Source organism: Pyxicephalus adspersus, chromosome 4 (genome assembly GCF_032062135.1).
Source record: "Pyxicephalus adspersus chromosome 4, UCB_Pads_2.0, whole genome shotgun sequence".
Taxonomy (NCBI): Eukaryota; Metazoa; Chordata; class Amphibia; order Anura; family Pyxicephalidae; genus Pyxicephalus; species Pyxicephalus adspersus.
In genome coordinates, this window is record NC_092861.1 from 36522811 (window position 1) to 36539510 (window position 16700).

The 16700-nt window shown below is 39.6% G+C and overlaps 1 long non-coding RNA gene across 2 annotated transcripts in view; it reads left to right on the forward strand.

Moving 5' to 3' along the window:
• The first annotated feature begins 401 nt into the window (after positions 1–401).
• LOC140330016 (uncharacterized) overlaps positions 402–16700 on the forward strand; it is a 46593-nt gene continuing 30294 nt past the window's right edge. The window contains exons 1-2 of one of the 2 annotated variants that reach the window (XR_011920565.1): positions 402–508; positions 1540–1720. This is a non-coding gene — a long non-coding RNA (uncharacterized lncRNA). Of the gene's footprint in view, positions 509–1519; positions 1721–16700 lie in introns of both variants that reach the window. The other variant, XR_011920564.1, reaches the window with a different exon arrangement.

Consider the following 16700-nt stretch of genomic DNA (forward strand, 5'->3'; position numbering starts at 1 on the left):
ATTGCATGGCACCTTTATATTTCCCCACCAACTTGGCACATGTTGACTCACCTGGAGCAGCCTCACCTACTGTTTCTAAGAGCTTGTCTCAACCATATAGGAGGATCTTTATGTTAATATTAAAACCCTCCTAACTCAAGACATAAAAGGGAAGGAACCTTCTGTTTTGTCTTTACCACTGCAGCGGTAAAGTCTGAATGGAAGCCCAGTGCTTCCTAGGAGGCTCCTAGGATACCATGCACAGATAGGGCTTTTCCGGGCAATGTAAAAAAAAAAGCCAATTTCACACATGAGCCGTGAGATCGTCACTTGTTTTTATTTTTACACTTACAGAGGAAATGTCACCCTATTTCCTTACTGTGCAGTGCAAGATTAGGTGATGGAAGCAGAAGCTGAAAGAATAGGAAGATGGGGGTTGCTCTGCACTAACACAAAAGAAGATTCCAAGAAAACACGGCACTGAATCGAATCCCATTGAAGAGGGATCAAGGGCTCTGAGGAAGTAAAGGTAACTGTCTTTTTTTTTTCCAGAGACTAAATTAAGGGTTAAATTATGGAATTACACAAAAGCACACAATGGTAATATATAAGGAGTATTAAAAAAATAATTTCAGAGAGCACTTAGAAGAGGTGATTAAACCACTTGCTCAAAGAAATTGAAGTCTTTTCTATGCACTCTCAGCTATGCACTGTAATGTAATTACTGGTGATTTATCTATACAACTGCAATATGGTCCATCTATGTGTTGGTAAGTATATATATATATATATATATATATATATATATATATATATTGTGACATAGCACAGAGGGATTGCTCATGGTAACGGGATGCTTGCAGGGCAGATAAGAGGCAACCGTCAGTAAATGTCCAAAATAACCGCAGTTATTTTTATTTACCCAGGTATTACAGCACACTCTCAACAACTTTACAACAAAACAATAAACAGTAGCCCTGCTGGGCATCTGGCTACCTCACTTGGTGCTCTCTCTTTCTAACACAAACACTATATCAGTACTGTGAAGTCACAGCTTTGTAGTATTGTTTGGCCTCTGGCTTTCCTAGAGCTCTGTCCCCTTCTCTTGGCTGGAACCCACTGGCTCCCTTCTCGTGCTTGGAACACTCTGGCTGATCACTTCCCAGCTGCTGACTGATTACCTTCATTCCCTTGCACCTGAGCACAGGGGAATATATCCCAAATCATAGTTGGGCCAAAGGGTCGGCTCCAAGGCCCTAAGGAACCTGGTTTTCTTCTAAAACCCATACAAACATATTATCACACTCTGTCCCTGAAGCCTTTAACACTTTCCCTGACATTTCAACACTATTTCTGAACTTTTTTTGGGACACTGTGTCACATATATATATACACACATACATATACATGGATACAAAGGTAGAAGGAGCGGGGGAGAGCTTTAATCATACCATACATTTTTGAAGTGCACATCTAGATTTTATTATTTTGGACAAACGAAACAAAATACAATAATCCAGTATTACTAATTCAGTGGCAGTTGCTCTCTCTCGGTTTCAGTGGGAAAAGTTTTGTAAGCTGGCTCCAGAAGCAGAGCAGTTTGGTGTGCCTTGTCCAGCTGGAATTTGGAGGATAGTGAAGGAACCGTGATGACTTCCGTGATGACTGCTGCGTCAGTCCGTGGCTAAATCTACTTAAGCTGGATACCAGTCTGTTTGGAGGGAGTGGTGTCTTTTTTGTGGTGAGTTTGCTATTTGCAGATCTGAGGTTGATTATATTTCATTGGTTTTGTGTTTCATATGTAAATTGTCAGATGATGGCATCTCTGTGTCAGGGTTGAATAAGAAAATGTCGGCCCTGGCTTTTTTGTTTAAATGTCATGGTGTGGTGGATGTTACAAAATCATTTTTGGTCCGTCAGGTGTTAAAAGGGTATCAGAAGGGAAAGTTAGTTGCGGATAAAAGATGTCCTGTTTCTTATGCTTTATTTTTGGAACTTCTGGATCAGGTGGAAGTAATTTGTTTTTCTACCTATGAGGTTATGCTGTTAAGGACTGCTTTTGTTTTGGCGTTTTTTGGGGCATTTCACATTGGGGAGTTGGTCGGCCTTGTTGGTTCCGAAGCGGGCGGACTTCAATTGGAGGATGTTGAGGTCGGTGGGGACCAGGTCAGAATTTTTGTGCATAATTCTAAGACAGATACGGGTGGGAGGGGTTTTCTTGTTTATCTGGGGAGGGTTGTTTATAGTCCTGCATGTCCGGTGGAGGTGCTCAAGTTGTTTTTGGGGGTGAGACCTAAAAATAGTGGTCCATTGTTGGTACATACGAATGGTAAACGATTGACCAGATTTCAATTCTTGGCTGTTTTTAGGAAATGTTTGAAAGACCTTGTTTTGCGGGAAACAGAATATGCGTCTCATTCTTTCCGTACTGGAGCTGCTACTGAGGCGGCCAGGTGGGGTATGGGGGAGGATGCGATAAAACGGATTGGCAGATGGGAGTCCCGGCGTTTTCAGCTCTATGTCCGACCTCATTTGAGTGAAGCAGTGTGATTTACTGTTGGGATGGAGATAGGTGTGGATGGGGAGAGGGTGGTTTATTGGGAAAAAGTTTGATATTTTATGTTTACAATTTGTTGTATCTTGTTTTATTTATTTAGAATCAGAGCCCTGCCTGATCTGGATCCTGGGACACTCTTATGTGAGCTGGGGGGTCAGGAGAGCTCAAGTTCGACCTGACGGTCGTCAGCTGGGAGTTCCCAGAGAGGAGGGTATTGTGCGCTGGATTGGGATCCCAGGAATGTTATGGTGTAGGGTATTAGGTGAGATTCACAAATTCTCCAGGTTGGACAGGCCACCTAATGTTGTGGTTTTGCATGTGGGTGAAATTGACCTGGGGTTAAGGGCTTCCAGAGAGCTTATACGAGATATTAGGTGGGATTTTCTTCGTTTGAGGGTGGCTTTCCCGGGGCTTATCGTGGTTTGGTCGGACATGGTAGCCAGAACCAGGTGAAGATGGGCTAGGTCTGTTGCCTGTTTGAATAAGGCCAGGGCAAAAGTTAATAGAGAGGTGGGCAGGTTTATAGCTAGGAATGGAGGGATAGTTGTGAAGCACAGGGAATTAGAGGCGGATTATCAACAGCGGATGGGGTTCATCTGAATGCAGTTGGTATTGATCTTTGGTCGATTGGTTTGCAAGGCGGGATTCAGAGGGCCCTGCAGGTGTGGAGGAGTGCACAAGGTTAAGGTGTTACCCTTGTGGCGTGGTGGCAGTGTGAGGTCCTCGAAGGGAAGGGTGTTGTGCAGGTATGTGGGAAAAAGTGATGGAGTGTGGAGAGCCATCGGTGGTATGGGGTCACCAAGTTTATATAATATGGTTGTTGTGGGGTTATTACCGGGAGGTATGCGTGATATAGTTCCTGAGGCAGATAGGGGCGTCTGGGAACAGTGGTATATATATATATATATATATATATATATATATATATATATTGTTATATATATGTCTGGTGATGTCTGGTTTTAGTTATGGTTGATATTTATGTTTAATATATGATGTTATCAATGTAAAATATGTGTAACCAAAATTTGTTAATAAAAGGCCGGATGGCCATTTTTTAGCATATCCTTGTTGTGTAGTGATTAAACTTAACGGTTTAAGGGTATGTGAATTGTATGTGTTTTACAATAGGCTCTTTCATACCACAGTCAAGTGAATGCACTCTATGATTTATCAGATTCCCTGTTTTTTATAAATAGGGCTCTGTGTTGGACCACTGGGTTGATTCTAATTGGTGACAATCAAATTCTACATGTTTGCTGTTCACCACACTTTAGGGTATATTGCAATAAACAGCAGGTTTTTTCATACCACAGTCAAGGGAGGCCCTAGAGCCTGCGAGAGAGGAGCTAGGCATGGGCCAACATGACTGTGGGGGAAAGGGCAGAGGTCAGTTAAGTGTGTGAGGATGATGTGTCAATTTTTATTTAAATTGATTGGTCATAAAAAGGTGCATGTGGGAGGAGTATGTGTCAGTTTTGATTTAAATTGATTGGTTACAATAAGGTGCAATTAGTGGGGTTAAATAAGTTAATAAAAGAATACTGGGATAGTAAGAGGCAGTCCAGTTGCATTTGAAAGTTGAGGAGATTACCACCCTCCCTCCCTGATGGTGCTTTTTTGTTCGGCACGTTTGGGAGGGCATAAGTGTTGGAGGTGAGAGGTCCTCGAAGGGAAGGGTGTTGTGCAGGTATGTGGGAAAAAATGATGGAGTGTGGAGAGCCATCGGTGGTATGGGGTCTCCAAGTTTATGTAATATGGTTGTTGTTGGTTAATACCGGGAGGTATGCGTGGTTGATATAGTTCCTGAGACGGGTAGGGACGTCTGGGAACAGTGGTATATATATATATCAATTGGAACCCAGATCCCGGATTAATGGTTTGGAAAGGGTTAAAAAAGATGGTAGAAGACCTGCCACCTGACGATGGTGATGTCTGGTTTTAGGTATGGTTGATATTTATGTTTATTATATGATGTTATCAATGTAAAATATGTGTAACCAAAATTTGTTAATAAAAGGCCGGATAACCATTTTTTAGCAAATCCTTGTTGTGTAGTGATTAAACTTAACGGTTTAAGGGTATGTGAATTGTATGTGTTTTACAATAGGCTCTTTCATACCACAGTCAAGTGAATGCACTCTATGATTTATCAGATTCCCTGTTTTATAAATAGGGCTCTGTGTTGGACCACTGGGTTGATTCTAATTGGTGACAATCAAATTCTACATGTTTGCTGTTCACCACACTTTAGGGTATATTGCAATAAACAGCAGGTTTCCATTGTGTTGGAGCGGTATCATTTACTTATTGAGGTATTTATTCAATTATCATTGTTCCAAAAAGGATTTCTCCTCTGTAACAAAGTAAATAAGTTCATGTTTTATGTCGGCATTTGTCTTTCAGCTGATCAACTAGGTCCATAAAAAAGTGTTCCTTAGTAAATGATCCAAGGGTATAAGAATTTGTGGTTGGGAAAAGCAAAGCAGAGGTCAAACATGGGAGTTTAGTCAACCAGATGAATAATCCAAAGGAGTCATCAGGTTCCTGTTTCAATCATGCAGAGGATGTCACTCAGCCAGGAAGATAATTAAGAAACAAAGGTGTCAGGAGCAAACAAGCCAGGGGTCAATCCAGACAGCAAACAGAGAATGGTGAGATGACACTGGGATAGTTTTTTAGCTTTGAGAAAATCTTGTGTTGTCTTAGCAGTATTTTGGGATCAGGTTGCAGGATGAAGTGTCATGCAGTAGGTTTGGAGCCATCTACTAGAACTTGAGCAGATACGATTTTTCTTTGCTGCAATTGCCATCAGCATTTACATAATCAATGAAGGTAATGTGCCAGTACTTCTGGCAGCCATGCATGCCCAATGTCCAATGATGCCCTTTGCCATCACTCTGATACATGGTATTCTTGGTCTCATTTGTCCATAACACCCATAATTTGGCAGCCACCTTCGGGTACAATTTTCACAAACCGTAATTTGGTCATCCTGTTTCATTTTGAAATAAAGACTCTAAATTTCTGTTTACAAAATCTTCTACGAATAGTAGTCTCTGATAAGGACACACCTGCCCCCATAAGGTGATCTGTTGGACAGGCATTTGCAGATTTTTCTTTACTATTTTTCTTTACCATAGCGACTATTCTACTGTCATCATCATGTAGGTCTTCCTTGGCCTACCAGTGTCTTCTGTGATTACAGAGTTCACCAGCACATTCCAATGCAATCTAACGCAAACCTAATGACATTGCAGACAGCTGATTTTGGTAATCCTAAGGTTTGACCTCTGTCTCTAATACAAATCAGTGAAAATATTATTATTATCCAGTATTTATATACCGCCATCATATTACGCAGTGCTGTACAAAGTCTATAGTCATGTCACTAGCTGTCCCTCAAAGGGGCTCACAATCTAAAGTACCTACCATAGTCATATTTCTTTAATACAGTCTAAGGTCAATTTTGGTGGGTAGCCATTTAAATGCATGTTTTTGAGAAACCAGAGAACCCGGAGGAAAACCCACACAGACTTGGGGAGAACCTGCAAACTCCATGCAGATATTGCCCTGGGCCAAGATTTGAACCTGGGACCTAGCGCTGCAAAGGCCACCGTGCTGCCCCAAAATACTTGGTCATGTGGATAAATCGCAGTTTATTTAGCGGTTCAAAAGCTATTTCCCGTAAAAAAGAAGTATTTTCATTTGCGTTTTATTATTCCATTTAATAGCCAATTTCTTACAGTTATTTACTATTTAATTACCGGATCTCTTCACGGCATTCATAGTCTCCATTTTCAATCCAATACCAGCTTATCTTTAAACATGCAGTTGCAGTGATGCCTAATGTAGCATGTCATATTTAGCAGGTTTCAATAACTCAGAAAATAAGAGTTATTGTTTGTACTACAAATTACTAGTGCTTAAAATGCTAATCTGAAAAGCTGTATTCAGACTTGATGATAATTATAGGATATTCAGATTCACATATTGCTGTGAAATGACAACAAAAATGAAAAGTAAATACTTTAACCACTCTTCCCATTCTCCGCCACATGCAACTTATCTGTGGTATTATATACCTATTAATATGCAAATAAATGGTTTTAAAAGCTATCATTTGCTGGTCTTTTATCTGTTATACTTTAAATGCTGTTTATTAGATGAAGGTTCTTAAAGCAGAACAGTGTTTAGGGCTACTGGCAAAAAAAAAGAAAACAGGTAAACACACTAACTTGTGTTAACGGACCTTGTAAAAATATTATGTTTTTCAAATGGAATACATAAAGTAGTAATTATTATTGTATTAAAGCAAACTGCTAAATTCATACATAGGAGCTGTTTTATGTGTCAGTGGATTTGTATTTCTGTCTATTCATTTCTGAGATTTACATCTTTGCCACACTTGACAGCCCTATATGAGAACCCCAATTTTCTGAAAAAGCAAAAATATATAATGAGTGTTAGTTCTCTGGCTGGAAATGACTCATGAATGCCAGAGGTCAGCGGAGAAAGGACAGATTTGTTCAAACTAATAGAAAGGTAACAGTAACTCAATAACCACTAGATACAACCAAGGTATGTAGATGAAAATCTCTAAAACAACACATCAAACCTTGAAGTGGATGAACTACAGCAAAAGGAGACTACAAACCTGTCAGGAACAACTCACTAACAGATACCTATGGGTTCACCAACATTGGACAGTAGAAAATTGGAGAAACTTTCAGTCTAAAGAGTTTTTGGAAATTAGGGCCAGAATTTTGTGTCAAAAAAATGAAAGCATGGATCTATACTGCCTTGTGTATCAATGGTTCACGATGGTGGATATTTCTTATACCCTTCTGCAAATAACTAACTTGTTTAGCTTAGATGAAATTAATATAATGGTAAGAAAAAAAAAAAAAAAAAGAGCAGAGCTCCACTGGCTGCCCAGGCTAAAAACTAAACACAAAAAAACACTATCTCACATTTAGTAGTTGGCTAATTTTGATTAAACACAGACAAATATTTTAAATCGATTTGTACTTTTTTTAGTCCTCATTAAAATAAATAAATATGTAAAAAATTTAAATTTTCTTTAAGAATATTATTATTTTTTTTTTTTAATCATGGCACAAGCTAAACTTCAACATACCCATCTTTTAGTTTACACAGTGACTATAATGTATCTAAAAATTACATTGTTTATTTTGTTAAATTTGAGTTTAAGAATTTTAATAATTACAACAGTTTATCTATGTACATGAATAATGTATCTGGTAGTCTGCTGGATTTCTAATCTGTAATTTCACATTCACATAATGTATCCTAAAAGGCTGCATACAGTGAACATATGAATGCTAAGCAACTCAAATAAATAACATACTGGACTCATTTGAAAGCTTTGCACCCTGTTGGGACAGTAATTTTGTATATATAGCAAATAGCCGTGCAATGCATTATTTTTAGTTAGCTTTCCATGTAATTGTAACTGACATGTTAAGTCGATTTGTCAGTTCAAGCTGAGTATGTCTCTTGAACTTATGGTTACTTGACATTTGCCAAACACCTGTAGTGCTTTATTATTAACGTGTTGATAAGTGGTGCTTTAAGAGCTAATACTAGGGCAATTTATTATCACATCATGTAAGAAAAAATTGAAATAGTTCACAATAATTGTCTGCCACAAAATGCAATTTCTCTAATAGCTTATGTCACTTTACTTTTCTTTATGTTGTTGTTAAACTAGGACTTACTCTGTCCTTAACCTACTTCTTCAAAAAGCATAGTTTTTTCATAAAGTTTGTAGACTAATCTTTAATTCTGGATTTGCTTTTAACTTTATATATTACATTTTAGAATTCACAGTATGGTCAGGTAAATGTATATCAATGTGTATTTCAATATTTTTATTTGTTTATATTATTAGATTTTTTATAATTAGTTAAACTGGTAAGGAAAGGTTGACACTCCAGTTGAACTTTATTTTTGCTGACTGTGTTCAGTTGTGGAATTTTCCTTCATTTTCTGTCATTGGCACACAACAGCCAGTGAGAGAAAATCTTTGTAAATTGAGGGAACTCACTGAATCTGAATCAATAGGAACTCACTTTTTCATCACTGAAAAAGATGTACCCATTGGAAGATTGACCCATATTTCGATTGAGCATTATCTAAACAAACAAAAACACTTTGAAATTCTTATTATGGTGTTCTTAAACTGTTTTTCAGCAGCCTTTACCAAGCATATGTTAAATAAAGAATAGCCAAAAAACAACAACATAGGCTTAGTTCCACTTTAAGCCTAACATTAATTTACTGTCCAGTGGACAATTGCTTGAAAAAAGAATAATACAAAACCAACCAAAATGTGCAATTGACAGAATGGGGTTAATTAGCTAAATAAATTGAGGATTTTTTCTTGCAATATGAATGTTCAGTGAATACAGTGAAACAACTTTCACCCCCTATACCCAATCTGTTTAAGGGAAAAAAATAGCCCTGCTCATGACTTTGGCATGAAGCAAATATTGCTTTTCTTTGGTAAAACCACACCTCTTGTTTACATATTAAGATAGTTTTAAATAAAACCACATTTTGATAAAAGTCACACACCTGAGGACAAAAAGTAAGAGTGTACCGTGAATGAAGTTCTAAAGATGTTAGGGGAAGATTCTGAAGATCAAGGTGGAAGGTGATAAAGGTTTTGTTTTTTCCATGTTAACTTTCAGAAACCTGCCAGATATCCATAGTGGGGTGACTAAAAGGCAGCATGAAACCTTTTCCAGGACCGTTCTGGCACTTTAAAGACCACAAGAGATATTTGGTAAGAATTTATGCATGCATGTTAGAAGCAGTGCATCTTGTTAAAAGAATGTTGAGAAGGAAAGAAACCATGGGGGATGGCTGGGTTGGGTGAGATATCACCAGAGGGAAGCAATAGACAAAGAAGTGCAGGAATACAGACAGTAGGTGGGTGGAGGATCAGGCAGATATGGATTTAGCAGACTGGTAAGAAAGAGTTACCAGCAGTGTGAAAACGGGATATAATATATTGTAACAAACAGTTTTGGTAAATCCTTAGGGAAACAATATAGCCATATGAGAGACTGACCTTTCAGAGTTGTAGGAGCAGTAGAAATTGAAAGCCCTTGTTAGCCGCAGTTGTCATGGCTGTATTAGCAAAGCTTGTTTTCTGTGTTCCAGGTAGATAACACTGGGGAACAATTTTGAACAAATTTTTTGTCGACTTTTCTTTTATCACGTCAAGTTTTTTCTCTACTGCTTATATTAATGTGATTACTGTAGCGTGGAGTTGTATAGGCTATTCATTTACACGCAAGACAGTGTGGTCAGAGGTTGTGCACTGCTCTACCTAGTAAATAAGCAAAATTTAATATTCTACTTACACACGTATTTCCTTTCTTTTAGATCATGTCTGGCTCTGCTGTTCCTCGCCGTAAGTGCCTAAACAACCCTGATTCATTTTGTTATATCTCTGGCAGTTTCACCATTCCCAGTCAAAGGGTGAACATCAGCACATTTGTAGAGCTAGCCTATTTAGCATATTTCAAAGTTAAACTTGGTGATCAAGATAAGTCTTAGGCCCCTCATAAGGTGTCCAAACAGTGTGTCGAGGTTTTATGGATGTGGACAAAGGGAACATGTGATAAGATGTCATTTGGTAAACCTATGGTTTGGGGAGAGCCAGGAGATCATTTCAGTGACTGTTACTTTTGTATAGTGAAAACTTCAGTATATAACAAGAAAAATAAATGTAACCTAGAGTATCCTAGTCTACCATCAACTATACGCCCAGTGGCTCATTCAGATTAAATCCCTGTGCCGATTTTCGTTATACTACCCTTGCTTGAAGAACATGATTATGGTGATGAACTGGGTCAAAACAATGATAAAGTGTTTGAAATTGAAGAGGACTCTGTTTGTAAGGGATTCGATCAGCATGAGTTGAGTGATTTGGCACTATCGAAGAAGGCTTCAGAACTCCTAACATCAAGACTGCGTGAGAAAAACTTACTTGAAAAAGGTAAGAAGGTATCGTACTTTCGAACCAGAGAAATTGGATTTCTGCAGTACTTTAGAACTGACAGTGGCTTTGTTTATTGCCATAACATAACTGGTTTAATGGAGGAATTGGTAATTCCAATCTATAACTCAACTGAATAGCGACTATTCATCGAAAGCTCAAAGCTGAGCTTAAAGTGTATCCTCCTTCACAATGGGAATATATTTTGGTCAGTCCCAATTAGACATTCAGTTTCTCTTTGTGAATAATATGCAGACATAAAGAAAGTCATTGAGTTGTTGCAATATCACCAACACAATTGAGTCATCTGTGCTGACCTTACAATGGTATGCTTCCTTCCTAATCAGCTACGTGGATACTACAATTATCCCTGTTATCTGTGCATGTGGGACAGCAGAGCTCCTGAGATGCATTGGGTGGAAAGGAATTGGCCTCCAAGATCTGCCCTAAAACCAGGTGATCTAAACATTCTACATGAGCCACTTGTTGATAGAAAGAATATTATATTCCCGCCTCTGCATATTAAACTGGGTCTGATAAAGCAGTTGGTTAAAGCTTTGCCAACTAAAGGAGACTGTTTCAAGTACCTCATTTAGGCATTTCCTAGCCTGTAATTTGAAAAAATAAAGACCGGTGTGTTTGATGGTCCACAGATTGGGAATCTAATCAAAGTTGAATATTTCATCAGGACAATGTCAGAAGTTGAAAAGAATGCTTGTTGATCATTCAAAGTCATTGTCAAGGACTTTCCTGGAAACAAATGAGCAAATAATTACACAGAACTTGTCCAGAAACTCTTGGAGAGCTACAAAATGCTTTGTTGCAATATGAGCATCAAGGTACATTTTCTGCATAGCCATCTTTCTAACTTCACGGAAAACCTTGGTGCAGTCAGTGATGAGCAAGGTGAACGATTCCACCAAGATTTGAAAGACGTATCATGACGGTATCAGGGTAAATGGGATGTACATATCATGGTGGACTATTGTTGGAGCATCCGGCGTGATTGTCCTAACACTGAACACTCCAGGAAAAGCTATAAGTGTAAATTTTTACCTTAACCGCTTACCCGATTAAATTTCAAAAGTTTTACTGTAAAAAAAAATGTCATTAACAATAAATCCTTTGTATGAACAAAAGAAATTTTAATAAACAGTACATTCAAGTTATTATTTCATTATTTTTTCATTGTATGTAAAATTTGTATGTTTTTTGACAAAAATGGAGGCTACCCTGTATCGTAAACACTGGATGTAATAGCAAAAAACTGGAGTCAATTCTGGATTACCACTCAGAAATTAGTAAAAAAACAGTGTAAGATCTAACTCAACCAAAACTGTGTTCCCCAGTGTAATAGTTTAAACATGAATTCACGAAGACGCCATGGGAGGCTCAGAGTGCAAAGGGTTGTATGCATAGTACCTGTCACGGTCCCTTCCGTGACTGAGGTTAGAATATCTGTGAGACAAGCTGCATGTGAGGTTATCCAACTGTTATGCAAGCGGGTGTGGACCCACTGTGCCACTGACTGGGTATACTCCAGAGGGGTGTGACTAAGCCGCTACCAGGTCTTCGCTAGAGCCTCTGATGGTGAGGATAGGCTTGGGCTGCGGGGTAGCTGCTAGGTGCCACTCCAGAGCAATCCCCAGGCCAGTGGCAACTGACCACAGGAGTCAGAAAACCCTGGGCAAGCACCGAGGGGCTTGCGTGGCCAAGATGTCCAGAAACTGGGATCCAAGATCAGGTCAGGCGGCAATCAGGCAAAGTCCAGAAACGTAATCCGAGGTCAGGGTCAGGCAGGAAACAGGCAAAGTCCAAAAAACGTAATCCAAGGTCAGGGTCAGGCAGCAAACAGGCAAAAACGTAAGCAAAGTCCGGTACACAGCAAAGCAAAACAGAGAAAACACCTTAGCAGAGTTACACAGGGTAAACCAGAGATTGCTCAGGCAACTTCCTGTAGTAGGAGGTGCCTTTAAGTACCTGCAGGAAACCCACCATAGGCTGTAGAAACCAGAGGGCGTGTGTGTGTGTGTTACCTCATAGATTAGGAGAGACACACCCACGCCAGCTCAAACACCAGAGCAAGTCTCAGCATGAAGGAAACACAGGCATGGAACATAGGTAGTGGGTTACCTGAAAGATAGGACCCGGCGTCCATGCCTGCGATTAGGAGCAGCGGCGCCGGCACGACCTGCAGTGCTAACACCAACAGTCTCTTTGTGTTTACTTGTTTCTGTGTTGTTGTTTGTAATGACCACACCCCTTGTTATGAACTGCAGCTGGTGGTCATTACTGCTCCTCCATTTAGTCTGGCCTAACACTTCATGCTATGCAGTTGATATTCACTTCTGGGATGTGGAAGATCTAGTGTGTTGTCCTCTTCAGGGTTCCTGCTCCTCCATTTGCTATTTAGGAGAAGTTGAACTGCTTTTGGTGTTTTGTTGTTTTATTGTTGTTACTAGGCCTCAGGGAGACGCTGGTTTTTTCATCAGCGAAGGAACCAGTAGTTTCAAGCACAGTCACTATTCCTAGGGCAATTCAGGGCAACTAGGGCCTAGGTTCCAGTGTATGAATATTCCCACCCTCTGGGGATATTCATACTGAAAGGAGTCAGGGCTAGGTTAGGGTGTCCGTAGGGACGAGGAAAGGTTCAGATTTCTCTGTCTGGTCGGATGCGGCATTACAAGCCTTTTCAGCTGTTAAGGGGTGTTTTGCTTCTGCTCCATATTGGCGCAACCAGATGTGTCACAACCATTTATTGTGGAAGTTGACGCATCTGAAGTAGGGGTAGGAGCAGTCTTACCGCAGGGTCCTTTACCTAGTAAATGGTGCCCATGTGCTTTCTTCTCTAAAAAACTCTCTAATGCTGAGAAAAATTATGATGTAGGTAATAGAGAGTTGCTGGCCATTAAGTTGGCATTTGAGGAATGGTGTCATTGGTTGGAAGGAGCGATTCATCCTATTACGGTAATTACCAATCACAAAACTCTGACGTATTTGGAGTCGGCTAAACGTCTGAACCCAAGACAGGCCAGATAGTTGTTGTTTTTTACCAGGTTCAATTTCATTGTCACCTATCACCCTGGGATTAAGAACGTCAAGACGGATGCTTTGTCGCGTAGCTTTCCTGGGGGGGTGATTAAGAAGATCCTGGTCCGATATTGTCTGAAGGGGTAGTAATATCTGCCCTTTATCCCGATCTTGAGGCAGAGGTATTGGAGGCCCAGGGAGATGCACCAGATTCTTGTCCTTCGGGGAAGTTGTTTGTTCCTTACGAATTACAGCACAAGGTGTTCGAGAAACACCACTGTACAGTCCTTACAGGACACCCTGGGAACAAATCCACGGTCGATCTCATCTCTCGTAGATTCTGGTGGCCGGGGTTGCGTAAATGTGTTGAGGGCTATGTGTCAGCCTGTAGTACTTGTGCTAAAGTGACACAAACTCGGCCTTCTGGATCCCTACTTCCGTTGTCTATCCATGGATTTTATCACAGATTTGCCTAATTCCTCAGGAAAAAACGTGATTCTGGTGATTGTTGATCGCCTCAGTAAGATGTCACACTTTATTGCATTGTCAGGGCTACCTAAAGCTAAAACCCTCGCACAAGTGTTTGTCAATAACATCGTGAAGCTACATGGTATTCCCTCAGATGTGGTGTCTGATAGGGGGACTCAATTTTTTCCAGATTCTGGAAGGCGTTCCGCACTCGCCTGGGGGTACAACTGTCCTTCTCTTCGGCCTTTCATCCTCAGTCGAATGGACAGACTGAATGCACTAACCAGAATCTGGAGACTTATTTGAGATGTTTTGTTTTAGAGAATCAGGAGTGGTCTTCTTTTTTGTCTTTGGCTGAGTTTGCCATAAATGATAAGTCGCCGTTTTTTGGGGCATATGGGTTCCATCCGCATTTTGGCACATTTTCTGGTACTGAGACTTCAGGCAGTCCTGAACAGGAAAGATTTTACTCTTCTTTGTCATTTATTTGGCAGAAAATTCAAAATAATTTAAAAAAGATGGGCAACAAGTATAAACGTATGGCTGACAAGAGATGTATGAGTGGTCCGGACCTAAGAGTGGGTGATTCTGTGTGTCTGTCCACAAGAAGCATTAAGTTGAAAGTACCTTCTTGGAAGTTGGGTCCAAGGTTTATTGGTCCGTATAAGATCTCTGCTATTATTAATCCGGTTGCCTTTCGTCTCGATCTTCCACAGGCTTTAAAGATTCATAATATGTTCCACAAATCACAGCCGAAGAGATATGTCGAACCTGTGGAACCATCCTCCTTGCCTCCCGCTCCTGTCATGGTGGACGGTAAATCTAGAATTTCAGATTGCCGGGATACTGGACTCCCGTATTCTCTGCAGATCCCTCCAGTATCTCGTTCACTTGAAAGGTTATGGTCCGGAGGAGAGAATGTGGGTTCCAGCGACCGACATTAATGCTAGTTGCCTAGTGAAAGCTTTCCACAGGGCTAATCCAGATAAGGTCAGTCCTGGGTGTCCGGAGGCCACCCGTACAAGGGGGGGGGTACTGTCAAAGTCCTTTCCGTGACTGAGGTTAGAAGATCTGTGGGACAAGCTGCACGTGAGGTTATCTGACAGTCTCTTTGTCTGTGACGGTGTGACCGTTTCCTTCTCCCTAGCCTTTGAAGGCCTAGTCCCTTGTATTTTTCCTTCTGTTTTTCTCCCCTCCCCCATTATCCATGACAATACCAGCAGAGGTTTGCCATGCAGTTCATGTTTGTGCTGAGTGTTATTAATTTTAATAGCTTTATTGCAGGGGCTGCAGTGTTGTGTGACTGTTTCATTATGATCCAATTCTTGGTTCAACACCCTGGATTATTTCCGAATGTTGGCCCATGACCAGATTGCCACCTGGCTATACCTTTTAAATTATGCATGGGGTCCTAGTATGGCTAAACTGACTCCGGTCAGATTGAACTAGTAGGATCAATTGGACTTGGCTAAGAAATGCCAGGAAGGCAATAAATAAAATTTGTATATTCAGATGAATTACTGGAATGTTTAACAAATTAACAAAATGGCCAAATCCAAAAAACTATCCCTGGATAATTATGGAAACGCATTGATTGATTTTGCATTTTGCGTAGTTTCTTTTAAAAAGGTACCTATCGTATGAAAAATTAAGCATAGTTCAATTTCTGGCATTACTCTGGATAATGGCCTAGCTATGCACGACTTCAGTATGTCTTAGTCACAGTTCATTTCTCAGTTAGAACATTTTCTTGCCGCAAATGAACTAGAAAAATGTAAATTTATTATTCCTAAACTGGTCAGTGGGGTTTAATATTTGAAGTTTTAGTGATTTGGTGAAAAGGTGAAGCTGTGCAGGATTTTTGCATACACAAGATTGAAGGATTGAAGTGAACACAGTTTCATTAACCACTAAGCATAAACATTTTGTACTACTTTAGTAAATCAATCCCAAAAATAAAACAAGAGCTCAGAGGATCAACAAAACAGCCAGACAAATGGCATGTTTAGGACATCTGAGGTATTCGTCTCATTATACCATTATATGTTGCCTGCACAGCCATTTGTTTTTTCACAATTAGGAAGCACATATTTGCTTCCATTAGCTTAGCGTGAACTACCCTTATGAAGCTAAATGGCTTTAAGGAATCACATTTTTTGATACTTGTACAATGTTATTAAATAAAAACCCTCAAGACACTGTTTGTTTCTTTATTATAAAACATACTTTGGAATGTAATGGACATAGGTTTCCGTTCAGAGTCACCAACAAACTGCAGCCATTTATATAGATACTATATTACTTTGATATTATTTTTGACCACCTCAAGGTATAAAGATAATATAAAATAAAATTCAATTCATTTTATTAAGAAAAGAAAGGTTTTATATTAGCATTTTATTCAGAGTTACTCTCACAGTCTGAAGAGTGAGATTAATTTGTTTGTTCCAAGCACTCTCTGCTTATAAGTCATTGTTTATTAAAGAAAACAATGGCTCTGTTGCTCTTCAGAGAATTGGCTTCTTCTCTATGCTAAATTTTATTTGTCCTTTTTGAAATGTATTTTTGTTTTTTATGTTAATTTCTTGGATTAAAAATATTTACTATATATATATATATATATATATATATATA